This window comes from Phoca vitulina, unplaced genomic scaffold, assembly GCF_004348235.1.
Source record: "Phoca vitulina isolate PV1807 unplaced genomic scaffold, GSC_HSeal_1.0 scaffold32, whole genome shotgun sequence".
NCBI lineage: Eukaryota > Metazoa > Chordata > Mammalia > Carnivora > Phocidae > Phoca > Phoca vitulina.
Genome location: NW_022589735.1, coordinates 21,537,768 through 21,550,339, shown reverse-complemented (window position 1 = coordinate 21,550,339; position 12,572 = coordinate 21,537,768). Strand labels below are relative to the sequence as shown.

The 12,572-nt window shown below is 37.9% G+C and overlaps 1 protein-coding gene across 2 annotated transcripts in view; it reads left to right on the top strand.

The window, feature by feature from the left end:
• Positions 1 to 12,572, top strand: part of COMMD10 (COMM domain containing 10) — a 205,822-nt gene that overhangs the window by 167,750 nt on the left and 25,500 nt on the right. The window lies entirely within an intron of this gene.

Below are 12,572 nucleotides of genomic sequence, written 5' to 3'. Positions count from 1 at the left end.
ACATCTTTCTGCTTGTATTAGTGACCAAAACACCTGACTCCTACCTCTTTTTTTTTTTTTTTTTTTCATTGTTATTTTACAGCCTTTTGCATATATATAGCTCTCTGGCGTTTTCATTCCTATCAACCAGCACTGAGTTTTAGTTTCTTACTTTTATCATCACTTACCAACTTCAATTGTTTTTGTTTAAGATGTGCCAGCAGATTCCTTGCTCCTGTTCTGTGTCTTCCAGTTCTCTCCTCAGTCCCTGGCATTACTAGCCAGTTATTTGCAGTGTTTGGGCTTCAGAAATAACTGTGTTTCCCTGAGTTTTTAATAATATTAGCTTATGTTTGTTGAGCACTTACTTTATGTCATTTGCTATTCCAAGACGTTACATGTCATACGATCTTCACGATAATCCTGAGCGAAGTTACTCTCAGATGAGGAATGTGAGGCACAGAGAGATCACTTTCTGGGAAACCCTGCAACTTAGTAATTGGTAGACCCAGGATTCAAACACAGGCAGGGTGACTCCAGAGCTGGGACTTCTAACTTCTCATCTTTTTCTGTTTGAGTCTATGTTTTCATGTTGTCATTTGGCCCACACTTACCTATTATGTTAAGAATTTCTGCATCCCTCAAAACTGTCCAAGTATCAGTTAATGTAATTTTCAACAGAGTGAAAGTTTAATACACGTTATGGACAGATTTCTTTTTGTTGCCCTTTGTAATTAAATTTAAGGAGAGCAGTCATTACTAGGTTCAAAGCTAGGCCTAAGAGGATTTATAGGTGACGTACGTATGTGTTTTTACTTTATCGGTAAATCTTTTTCTTAATTGCCAGTACCATAACAAGACATTATAATGCTTGGATTTTATCATTAGTGTTTAAGGTATGATTTTCTTAGAGTTGAAGAGTGAATGTAGGGCCACTTTTTTCAGTATTAATTATTTGGAAATGTATGACTCTACTCGTTAGAAATGGATTATTTCCTAAGTATTGGTTGTCAGGTCCAAGTCTGTGCTTTCCCAAGTCTTTTATTCTGAAGTGAGCTAAAGACGAAATGCCTCTGCATTTTGTTCTTTACATTTTGTACCTGCACAAAGAACATAATTTTTTTGAGCTTTGTTCCTCATTTCCAGAATAATCTGAGGTACAAGTTAGGCCCACTTGTACAATATTTGGCAATATTTCTCTGTCACATAAATCTACAGTCTTGCTTTAAAGTGGCCGGTATATTATCAGGCACCATTATTTCCTTTGTGAAGACGAGTATAAAATTTGAAAACTTTGCTTTGGAAATTGTCTCTTTAGTCTATAGTAGAAACAGTTCATGTAGCAAAGGAAAAAACTCGAAATGAGGTTTGATATTTGGTTGTCATGACTGAACACATCTATGGTTTTATAGAAGTCCTTCACTAATACATTAGCAAGTATTTATTTATACCCACACACGCATTTTAGAAAATGAGTAGTTCAATCTTTGCTCTTCAAGGACTTTATTTGAACACACGTTAAACGTTAAAATGTATTTCAATCGCAGCAAATCGTACTTCCCAGAAAGATTAAGAATGAAAGAGAGCTGGACTTTATCCAGACTGTGAACCTGGTACTTGAGAGCCTTTTACTAATGGCGTGGTGCCTAAATCAAGCCAGACTGTTCCACGTTCTACCCACCTCTTGCCATGTAGGGTGCGTCTGGCTCTGCTTTCTCGGGTGTACATTTTCCTGTGATTAAGGTGCAGGACATGGTGGCTGGTGGGAGGCAGGGTTTTATCTTGCCAATTTGCTCAGAGGTAGTTCAGGTCAAATTTTCAATGTTGTATGAAGCCATGCTACTCTTTAATATTCTAGTTCATTCCCTTCAGGAGTCAGAAAATGCACTGCTTCATGCAAGTTCAGCTACTCAGGATATCCCTTCCCTGAAATCTGGCTCTGCCGTTTTGCAACATTCCATGGCACCTACCACTCCCATTACCCCCACGACAGCACTTACCGTGCAAAGACTCCATTTTCTATGAGTCTTAGTTTCTTCTCTGATCAGAAGATAGAAGGGCATTAACCACATTGCCATCTAAAACAAAAATCAGGGGGCGCCTGGGTGGCTCAGACGCCTTCAGCTCAAGTCATGATCCCAGGGTCCTGGGATCAAGTCCCGCATCGGGCTCCCTGCTCAGCGGGGAGCCTGCTTCTCCCTCTCCCACTCCCCCTGCTTGTGTTCCCTCTCTCACTCTCTTTGTCTGTCAAATAAATAAATAAAAATCTTAAAAAAATAAATAAGATAAAACACAAATCAAGGCCTAATCTGAAAATAGAAGCATGCAGTTTTGCAGCCTCCCTCTTGACAGAACACACACAGCATTGTGATCTCCATTATGACTGTTGGGTGTGAGCCCTGCATTATATTGCTGATGTCTTGCTTGCCTGTCCTAGCACGTATTTTTCCTAATTAGGAGCTTGATGGAGAGAGATACTGTTTCTGTCACTTTCTGTAAAATATCTTGGCCTCTTTGAAAGGTAGGTGTCCTCTAAATGCAAAATGTGGTCTGTTCTTTTAGTGTGAGACATCATTTGATGTACTTGCCCTGCCTTTAAGAATAACATTCACTTCTTTGGAACAAGTCTGTGCTACGTATAGCTGTAGAGTGCTAAAGCCACGGGTAAGTGCATGTCCTAAAAGCCTCAGATACTGCCTATGTTTGGAGTAGCTGGCGTTTCATTTTGTTTTCACGTATTCATGAAAAAGAGTGGTGAAAATATTTCTCATACTGGTATTATAGCTTCATCGTTGGGTTAGGTCACCAGTGAACATGAACTCCACAGAGTGGGCCTATTAAAGTCAGTTTGTCTACTTCACTAAAACAGTAACATAGTTTTGCATTGTTTGGTGGTCTGTGTTCAAGAGACATTACATCTAAAAATAGCTAGAAGGTACAGTTTTAATATGAAGCAATGTCACGTGGGAATTTCAGAATTGTAACCATATTCAGATTATATCCACGCAATGCTATTACACCCTTTCCAAAAAGTTAATGTATTTGGACAACATTTATATCACTCTGTGTGTTTATTTATTTATTGCTTATTTAAAATGTTACATTTAAGAGAGTTTTTGCTTTTCTTTTCCCTAGTCAGTATTTTATACGTGGCTTTATTTTCCATCTGATTTAGAAAGCCAAAAAGTATTCTATTCAACTTAGCAAGCGTATATTAAACATCTGTTCCAGTCAAGGCTCTGGGCTAGGTACACGTGGAGCATAAAATACAAGGATGGTGATGACAGTGATTGCAAACACTGGCTTAAGTGCTTCTACATGTAGTACTTACGTAATCCTCGTTTCCCTGTCAGGTAGGTGCCGTCATTATCCCCGTATTACAAATGAGGAAACTGAGGCACAGAATATGTCATAATTTGCTCAAGACAGTGACTTATAAAGACTGGTTTAAAACACAAGCAGTCTGACACCAGGGGCCACACTCTTAACCGTGGTGCTATATATATACAAAAGCGAAGACAAGAGCCTACCCTCAAGAAGCTTTTATCCTACTAGAAACGTAATGATATATTTGGGGGGGGGGGGAATGCAATACCAGGTAGAAGGTGTCTCAAATCTGGAAGATATTGAGGCTCAAAGGGAGAGATGCATTCCTTTTGGGAGGCGGGGGAAGGCCTCATGGAAGAGGTGTTTGGGCTGACCCCAGAGGAATGGCAGGATTTGGGCACGTGGAAGTTAGTTAGAGGGGTATATCCTCATTGAAGGAGGCAGTGGGAACAAAGGCATTGTTCTGAGAAAACGCGAGTGTTCCAGGGTAGTAATTAGCAAATTTGCATAGCATCCTTGGGGAGGTAATAGGAAGAAGATAATTCAACTTGAATTGTGGAAGGATTGAAGTGGCAACCTAGGGGATTTGAACTTCTGCCAGTAATGAAGAATCTTCAAAAGATGTAAATTCTAGAAAAAGAAGTCCATGATCAGAGTCTGATGGATTGAAGCAGGAAGAGAACAGTGGCCCTGGGACTTTTTAAAACTTGGACAGAGAGCATATTGAGGAATTGCATCAAATATTTAAAATAAATTTTACTCTGTAACTACATGAAAACTAGGGCGGCCAAAGTTAGTTTGACTATATAGAAAAGAAAAATCTTTGTGCTCACACAGATCCTTTAATATAATACACATGATTTTACTTAAAATTGGAAATTTTACATCATTTTTGAGGTGTTAGTAAATTATAGATCCAAATTATAGATTCTTTTAAAATTGAATCACTACATTTTTCTTCTTTAAATGTTGGAGACTAGTTCAATGGAAAAGAATTATCCAAATCAGAATCTGGCCAATGTCCTAAGGATTCGCATCACTTTCTTGTAAAGATGTTATAAAATACTTCACAGGTTTTAATGTTGTTTTACCTCCAATCTTAAAAGATGCTATCTGTAGCTGAACTAATAGGTCTGTGTTGATGCAGCAAAAATAAACCTACCTTCTTAAAGAACGACTCTTAACTACACTTTAATTTAAATCTCTTTCTGTAACTTGCCAGTATTTAAAGTATAACATTAAAGAGAATTGCACTCACAACAAAATGAGGTTACTGTCATGTGAGTGCACGTGAATACCTTGCTTCCAAGTACTGAAATAGTATTCTCGGAACACAGTATTTCTAGAGGGGGATTTCCTACCAAGCCTGTCAGGAGAAAGCTGATACACTTGGAGAAATCTTGGGTCACCTACCAAACCTGTGATTTCCCCGACCTAGTTTATGAACCAAGTTATACTGAAATCATTATGCAGTCTGTGATTCCTCCTTAGGACTCTCACATTTTACTTCATTGGTTATACTGACTTTTGGATTTCAGGCAGTAAATAAAAAATCCTACTCTGTCCATGTTAGAAAAGATTGGATTAGTCTGAGCTGTATTTTTGCCTGGTGTCTTGTCAGGCATTTTCATGTTACTTTTTGTGATTTTTTTAATATAATAGATTTGTATGTTTTTAATTTTAGGCTTAATCTTCATCTTTTTTAAGAAACACCTTTTAAATACCACACTTACTCATTTTCAGATATTGTAGCCCCTTAAGCATCCCCCAAATTTTTCATGAATGTAGCTATGTGCTGAGATAAATTTTTTTTAAAAAAGATTTTATTTATTTGACAGAGAGAGACACAGCGAGAGAAGGAACACAAGCAGGGGGAGTGGGAGAGGGAGAAGGAGACTTCCTGCTGAGCAGGGAGCTCAGTGTGGGGCTTGATCCCAGGACCCTGGGATCATAACCTGAGCCAGAGGCAGACGTTTAACGACTGAGCCACCCAGTCACCCCTGTGCTGCGAAATAATTTGGGCCAATTATTTTGGTCCTTTAGATTGCAGGCCATCTTGGTTTGCATACATACAGGTTTTTAAAGAACGTAATTGTCTCCTTACCCCTCTGATCTATGCCTTGCCAGTCTTAGTTTTCTGCTTTTTGGTAGAAGAATAAGGGATGGAGGTGGGAGAATTAGTGAATTCTCTTAACCCATTTCTGCATATTCAAATCGTATTTCCAAACACCAGGTCTGATCTCACCTCTAGCATAAGTTTGAAATGAAGGTAAAAGAGGTATTAATTGCCATTTTATTGTTACCTTCTTTTCAACTTTCCAATCTAAGATTAATAAATGGATAGCATTTAAAAAATAATTCTTATCTTGGTGTAGTTAATAATTCTGTTTTATATTTTTAAGTCTTCTGTTCATTGTCTCTGATTCCCTATTTTACATTTTTATCTCCAGTAAGTCTTCATCTTCCTCAAGGGAGGGATGTAGGATGAGTGGTGGCAGACTTTAAGCGTATTCTTTCTCTACTCTTTCTAAAGGCAGAATGGTAATAATGAGGTAGATATGGGTGTTGGGATAATATGTGAATATCTGCCATATTAGTCCCTATAATTTTAATATTTTAAATATTTTGTAATTAAAAAGAAAAGATAGACTGGGACCGGTTTATTGAAAGTTTTGACCTATAAGGCAGAAGAGGTAAAACTTTAACGGAGGGTCCTGGTAGAGATACTGAGCACTCTCACTAGAAGAGCAGCCTAATGAAAGCCATGCTTTACAAAGCTGAATTTGGCCTCCATATTTAGAATGGCCTAGAGAATGACGAGACTGAAGAAATGGAATTGAAGCAAATTCAGCATTCTGGTTTTTGATAAATAAGTTCTTAGACCAGGTGATGGCATCGAGAATAGAAAGGAAAGAGGAAGGACTACTGCTTCTTTATGTCATCACTTTTGGTAAGCATTCCGGAAGGAAAGTTAGAATGTATTACCAATTCTGCTTAACCCATTCTGGACACTACCTGTCTTAGATCTAATTGTTAACTGCTTGAACATAAGCGCTGTCCATGAACTGGGTGAGCATTTCCAAACCAAGACCAGACTGAGCTCATGACCTGTGATATGGTCACCCATGTGGAAGATCACCTAAGAAATGCCTCAGTTAGCTCTGTTACCAACAGGACGGATTTCAAATTAGTCTGGCCCGCCTGCACGGAGCCTGTCTGTTTGGCGGAGCTCTGATTTGCAGCAGTCTTTGGCTGCTTCTGCAAGTTTCTGCAAACTTTCACTTAAGCCAGTCTCTTTATAAACATCTAAAAGAAATCCTTACACCATTATTTCACCCCACCTTAAATAACGTTGCTCCTCACAAGCATTCTGTGTTTTTACAAAAATCACTTGACTTTTTCCAATTCCATGACAGAAATGAGTAGTTTTTTCACATTTATTTGGATAAATCCTACCAACCTTATCAATTTTATATTTATTAATTCAGATCTGACTTGAAAGTAAAAATTACCTATAATCACTTTGGGGTTAAACAGATCTAACCTCTTCCGATATTGTATTCCAGTCATCTATGGAATAATACACATCTAAATTCCCTAGTCCATTAATCTGTGATTTTGAAGCAGCCCTATGTGACCTGTAATCAAAAAGCAGTGTTTAATAGATGCTTTTACTATTCTGTCATTTCTTTTCCCCCATCCAGGATAGGAAATGCCTTTGAAACCCTTGTTTATTTTCTAGCACTATAAAAAAATTCTGTAAAGTAATTTCAACTTCAAAATTTTTGAGAACTTCTTAATAGGATATTTAAAATTTTATTTTTATTAACTTGGCCTAGGTTACAAAACTCATTAATATTAATGACTTAGACTAGAGAGGCATTAAGGCTCTCTAATCATCAACAGATACAAAGCATTAAACCAAATTGTGTAGCTTTATTGTGTTATGAGTCATTCCAGGCAGAGACCACATAGGACAAGCAAAAGCGGAACAATTTAGTTTTAATGTTTCTGATCCCAACCTTTGGTTTCTTTTTTTTTTTTTTTTTTTTTAAAGATTTTATTTATTTATTTGAGAGAGAGAATGAGAGAGAGAGAGAGAGCACATGAGAGGGGGGAGAGTCAGAGGGAGAAGCAGACTCCCTGCTGAGCAGGGAGCCCGATGCGGGACTCGATCCTGGGACTCCAGGATCACGACCTGAGCCAAAGGCAGTCGCCCAACCAACTGAGGCCAACCCAGGCACCCCCAACCTTTGGTTTCTTACTTATTTTTGTAGATAAACTGGAGTTTTAAAACTGATAGACAAATTTTTTATGGATTTCATAGGAGTGTATGACTCATTAAAATAAAACCCTTGGAACTAATCATTCAAAAAAGCATTTATTAGCAATAAACTTTAGAAAAGAGATAAAATTTGAGCCAGTATTTACTTTTTAAAAAATATCAATTTTTAAATCACACTTGTATTCCCTTAAGTGTGCATGAGATAAGACTTTACTAATGTTTGAAAAGTTATATAAATATGAGCTGCTAAGTAATGTATTCTACATAAGCAGAAGATAGCATCTAACAGCCTCTGGGCCTATCAGCGGCACATCAGATTGTAGTGAAGAGAGCCGGAAGTTTTCAACCTTGAGATGAGTAATAATTACACTGTATTCAGGACAGCTGATTTTACTTACCTCCCCTTGCATATAAACAACTGGGCCCTTTAAATTGTGAATATAAAATAACATGGAATATGGATAGTGATTGGGTCATTTTTGGTAAATAGAACTAATAATTGGAGACATTTGTCTACCGTAGGTGTTGGCAAACTTTGTTCTGCAAAGGGCCAAATAGTAAATATTTTAAGCTTGTAGGCTATGTAACTCTGCTCTCGTAACACAAAAGCAGCCATAGACAATACCTGAACAAGTGAGTGTAGCTGCATTCCAAAAAACTTTTATTTATAAAATCTGATGGCAAACCAGATTTGGCCTGTGGACTAGAGTTTATCAGCTCCTGGTCTACATTCATTTGACTTCCTTACTCTATACTCATGCCTCTAATCAGCAGGGATTAGCTTCTCCCCACTGAGCCACCAAAAATACTTGGGTCAGTGTCACTAACACTCTCTTGGTCTTGGAATCTGAAATAAAAACTTGCCAATCCTTGTCTCAGTTGGTTCTTGGGAGCCTTTGACACTTGAATCACACTTTCCTTCTTAAAACTCTTTTCTTAGGGTCCATGATAACACTTTCCTACTTTTTTTCTGGTTTCCTAGTTTTATCCTACCTCTCAAGGCATTCTTCATTTTTTTGTGTTTGCAAAGTTCCACTTGTTTATACCATTCCTTAAATATTGGTGTGCATTAGGGATTTGTTTAAAATTTATATCGTTCCCCAGAACAGGCAAATCTATAGGCACAGAAAGTAGATTGTCAGTTTCCTAGGTCTGGGGTTAGGAAGGTGGGTGGATAATATCTCTAGGGTATGGGGTTTCTTTTAGGGATGGTGAAAGTGCTTTAAAATTAATTGTGGTGATAGTTTTACAACTGTGAATATAATAAAATACCACTGAATTCTGCACTTTAAATGGGTGAGTTGTGCGGTATATTAATATCTACATAAAGCTGTTAAAAAATTACTAGTTAATGGGGCACCTGGGTGGCTCGGTTGATTAAGCATCCGACTCTTGGTTTCTACTTGGGTCGTGATCTCAGGGTTGTGAGAGCGAGCCCCACCTTGGGCCCGTGTTGGACTCTGCCTTCGGTAGGGAGTATGCTGGAGATTCTCTCCCTCTCTCTTTCCTCCTCCCCCCAGCTTGTGCTCAGTCATGTGCTCTCTCTCTAAAATAAATAAAATATTTAAAAAATTATTAGTGTTGAATTCTCCAATGTTACTATTTTCCCTAGATTAAAAATAAAACCCATGTTCCACCCTTTCCTCAAATACCATAATCCCTAGTGAACTGTCTGCCAGTATTATCTGTGTTGAGTTCATCGTAGTATGCCCCAGACACAGTAGTATGCACCATTAATATATATATTAATTATTAGTATCTACATTTGCCCATACCAGTACATCACTTTCAAACACACTATTTTTACTGGCTATGTAATGTTCCATTGAATGGTGATGAATTTCTTTGAAATTAGTCTTCTTTCAACTCTCTTTTTATTTCTTAGGATGGATTTCTTGAAAGAGTATTACTGGATCAAAAAGCATGAACTTTTTTTGAAAAACTAATATGTATAAGCAGATAGTATATTTTAAATGTAAAATGTAACCTTTATTCATGAGCTGCAGATATACTCAGGATTATAGAAAAGTGCCAACTCATTAGAACCATTTCATTATTGGAATATGCAGTGTTAATTTCATGATTCCAAGAGGATTGTGCAACTCGTAATCAGGTAATTAGGTTAGCAGGGAACTAATGTGGATGGAAAAATGAGCTCAGTCTTCATGTGTCACCATTACAAGTTAAAAATTTGTAATGGAACAACGTGATTACAAGATAACAATTTCTTCTAGACAGTTACTGCCTTAAATTAATCCCATAATCAAATCAGTTATTGTCCCTGCCTGTCTTTAGGACTTTGGGTCCATTAAGTGTTGAGAGTAGAATAGGGGGTGTCTTATGATTGTATGATTGCAGGTTTGCAAACAGTGCGTTCTCAGGTGTCCCTTACATGATGAATTCAGTGCCCTTCAGACCAGGAAGCAAATGTTGAATTTACCCTTTTTTATTTCCCAGAAACAGAGCTTCCAGTTAGCCAATAAGAAGTATAAATTGTAACTAAACTGTGAAATTAATACTCATTTAGGTGCACATATTGGTCCTCTTTCCCTTGAAGACTAACATGACAACACAAGATAGAAAAAAATTAAACCAACATGTGTTTTTAATTACTTTTTTCTTAGCACTGTGAATTACATGAGGTTATTTAATTTAGGATGCAAAATCCATGATAGCTCTTGAAAGTCCACACACATCATCCAAATTTCTGTCTCTGAATACAATAAAGTGATTGTATGAACAAAGGAGAAACCCCAGTTTGGGCCTTGAGCTCACAGTCTTTAAAAACCACGCACGGGGGCGCCTGGGTGGCTCAGTTGGTTAAGTGACTGCCTTCGGCTCAGGTCATGATCCCGGAGTCCTGGGATCGAGTCCCGCATCGGGCTCCCTGCTCGGCGGGGAGCCTGCTTCTCCCTCTGACCCTATCCCCTCTCATGCTGTTTCTCTCTCTCTCTGTCAAATAAATAAATAAATAAAATCTTAAAAAAAAAAACAAAAAAAAACAAAAAAAAAAACCACGCACGGGGAACATGAATTCAATTTGGTCTCTAGTTTAGCCGGAATCCCTCAGCTGGGATACTAACACATGTTTTGAGAGGTTAAGTCATGCAGCCATTTGAAATCTGTAACGATAATGCTTCAGTAATCAGATAAGTACTTAAAATTAGAATAAAGAGCAATTTCCAGAAAAAGATAACATCACCAATAATATTTACTACAGAAAAAAGCTCCATTTTGTAGCTGTCAGTGCTCTTAACATAATTTCTCACTGCATTTAAGGAGCTTCTTGTAATCATATTCAAAACCTCTTATCTTGCTGATTATATTCAGCAACCATAGCTAAATATTTCAGTACCAGAGCTGAAAATCATAATGACATATCAGCATACACATAATAAATTACAGTTAATGAATAGTATAGGAGGTGCATGTTGATTGGCTCCAAGTTTGTGATCTGCTCATGCATAGCACATTGTAATTTTTAAGAGGATAGAAAATATGGTGATGGTACACCTGCCAAACATACTGTTCTGTCCCTGCAAGAACAAAGTAATATTTTAGCCAGAATGAAAAGGGCATATACAGATAACAAGTTAAATGCCCTAGCAGCTGAAGTAGATACCTCTGATGAAGCATTTTGTGACAATATGTCATGCGCAGTTTGACAATTTTTATATTGAGTAAAGGTTTCTGGTCAGAAACGGTTCTTGAGAGCCAAAACTTGTGTTTTTAGCTAAATATGTGCAAAACCTCAAATCTTCTGATTTCACCAGTTTAGGCAGGGACCTTCAAGTGTGAAAAGCCATTTTTCAAGCTAAGTAGGAAATCAATAGATGAATTACTGTACTTTGTAGTGCACATATTTACTGAATAAACAAGACTTATGAGACCCCTAAGACTACTGTCATTAGTGGGGCAAATGTTATATAGTATGATTGGAAAATATTGTCGTCATTTAGACAAAATCCAGTTATTCTGATACTCTCTATCATTACTCTCACTAAAAAAATTAAAAGGCATATTTAAATTTAGCAACTACCTTTTCTTAAAATTGAGCTTAGTAAGGGGCATGTGGGTGGCTCAGTCCTTTGAGTGTTCGACTCTTGATTTTGGCTCAAGTCATGATCTCAAGGTCGTGAGGTCGAGCCCTTCCTCGGGCTCTGCCCTGGGCGTAGAGCCTGCTTGAGATTCTCTCTCTCCCTCTCCTTCTGTCCCTGCCACCTCCTTTCGCACGCACATGCATACCCTCTCTCTCTCTCTCTCAAAAAATAAAAATAAAAAATAAAAATTGAGCACAGTAAACATGTATGTTACTAAGTACTATGATCAATACCATACTTGGCTATTGGTCTACAATAAAGAAGGCATAGCCCTGCCCTTAAAGAGCCTACCATCTGTAGTACAAAGGGGTCATCCACCCCGTATAGTAGGGAAAGGTAGTGATTGAGATATGCACAAGGAGCTGTTATGTCAACTGAATTGAGAAATAAAGAATCTAGCCAATGCATGTGTGTGCTCCAGGCACGTGCAGGAGCCATTGGGAGCCCTCCTGAGAGAACACGGCACAGCATGAACAAAGACCCAAAGGGCAGTGTACGGTACATAGCGGTTCTCCTAGTGTATACAGTGTGTTGAGAGGATGCTAGAACTCGAGGCTATAGGAGGAGTCAGGGGCCAGATTTTTGGAAGTCTTGAATGCTACACTAATAAGCATGAAACTGGCTTTTGCTATGTATATACTGCCTTTATTCTTAAATAGACAAGCATTTTGTCCAATTACATTTTTCAAAGATTTAAAAGTAAAAAGTTATAATTCCGTTGATTTAACCTGAGGAAAATGCCTTTTGTGGCTTGTATTCCATCTATTTGTTGACATTGTCCTTTTGCAACTTTTATCAAAGCTTGATATCAGCTCAGGTTTCCATTTTGCCTACTCCCCTCCTCAAGCAGCAGGGCAATGCGTTCCCAGGAGATGTTGGAG